The sequence below is a fragment of the Rana temporaria genome, chromosome 5 (assembly GCF_905171775.1).
Source record: "Rana temporaria chromosome 5, aRanTem1.1, whole genome shotgun sequence".
Classification (NCBI taxonomy): Eukaryota; Metazoa; Chordata; class Amphibia; order Anura; family Ranidae; genus Rana; species Rana temporaria.
Genome location: NC_053493.1, coordinates 419,847,163 through 419,848,977, shown reverse-complemented (window position 1 = coordinate 419,848,977; position 1,815 = coordinate 419,847,163). Strand labels below are relative to the sequence as shown.

At 47.8% G+C, this 1,815-nt stretch overlaps 1 non-coding gene across 1 annotated transcript; it reads right to left on the bottom strand.

Moving 5' to 3' along the window:
* Positions 1 to 729: 729 nt before the first annotated feature.
* On the bottom strand, positions 730 to 929 carry LOC120942250. Its single transcript, XR_005749957.1, has one exon. It is a non-coding gene; the product is annotated as a U2 spliceosomal RNA (small nuclear RNA).
* Between the last annotated feature and the right edge of the window lie 886 nt (positions 930 to 1,815).

Here is a 1,815-nt window from a genome sequence, read left to right as displayed (position 1 = left end):
AGCCACTCTCATTCACGCCCAGCCACTCTCAGACACTCTTAGCCACTCTCAGCCCCTCTCAGCCCCTCTCAGACACTCTCAGACACTCTCAGACACTCTTAGCCACGCTCAGCCACTCTCAGCCATGCTCAGCCACTCTCAGCCACGCTCAGCCATGCTTAGCCACTCTCAGTCATGCTCAGCCACTCTCAGCCATGCTTAGCCACGCTCAGCCACTCTCAGCCATGCTTAGCCACTCTCAGCCACTCTCAGTCATGCTCAGCCACTCTTAGCCACGCTCAGCCACTCTCAGCCACTCTCAGCCACTCTCAGTCATGCTCAGCCACGCTCAGCCACGCTCAGCCACGCTCAGCCACTCTCAGCCACTCTGAGGCTGGGTTCAAACTACTACACTACTTTCATCCTACTTTGCTCTGCTACATTGGTCCTACATCCATCCTACTTTCATGAAGAGGAAACTACTTTGGTCCGACTTCAATGATATTCAATGGGCTGAAGTAGGATCAATGTAGGACCAAAAGTAGTACAGGGAGCATTTTCAAAGTCGGACCGACTTGTGTAGGACCAGTTAAGACGGCTCTCATAGGGAAACATTGATTTTCACACGTCATGCTACATGAGGCTCCCAATGTAGGACCGTTTGTCGGACAAGTGTGAACCCAGCCTTAGCCATGCTCAGCCACGCTCAGCCACACTCAGCCACGCTCAGCCACTCTCAGTCTTGCCCAACCATAGCAGCACCATCCCTACCAGAAAAGCATTAGAACTTAGGGGGAGCCATGCCTTCAACCGGGGACAAGCCTGGTATCCGAGGCCGGAATCAACCCTGGAGTAAAAAGATCCTTTGCAAGGACTCCAGCTTTCTTCCTCTCGAAAACTGATAAGAACAGATACTACACTAGATCTTAGCCAAAAGGCAGATAGGCCAAGTTGAAACTTTAAATATATGGCTTACTTATCGTAAACTTATCATCATGTATTATTACCTTAACTGGGGGGAGGGGGGAATAAGTCAGCTCTCAGCTTAGACTTATAATGGGGCTCCATGGGGTTTTGGCGCCTGACGCACAACGAGTACAAATGCCGAGAATGAAGAAAACTTCTTTATTGTTACCCATATATCACCAGTTAGAGAACTGAATGGTACAGTTACAATCTCTAGCAGTCTATAGAAATTCTATCAATGAAGGAAAGATGAAAACATAGAAAGGGATGGGAATGCTGAACGGTTACTGACGTCCTCAGGTGAACTTAATTAAGTTGGATAGAACAAGACGATCTAGATGAGAGAACACGCGTTATCTCCCTGCGCTCATAACAAGAATGGAAATGAACTCTTATGCCAACGCATGTGCGCAATTAATATTCCCTCCTTCAATCATCACAGCCAGGTGTGTAATTAGTTTTCATAACTCATCTTGTAAACAGAACATTTATTTATGCCAAGTGTACTTTTCCGTGCAGACCCCAAAGATAGGAAATTGGAAGAAAAATGTACACGGTGGGCCCAGAACAATGATAGCCTCTGCGCTATTACACGGTAAATAAGGAGTGCTGTGGTGATGCCCCCCGGGGGGCAGGTTCATGACACCACCTGCACTCACAGTATCTTCTCAGTCTGTCAGATTGATGACATTAAAGATGGCAAGTAAGAGGATCCATGACAACCCACATCCACAATCAATCCTCAGTCGTTCAGGTTGAAGTGGTCGAAGAAGGTGAGTTTGAGGGTCCACAACACCCTTCACTCAAGTATGTCCTCATTCTTCATGTTTGAAGCAATCAGCAGAGGGGTCGTTACACCCCGCACTCACA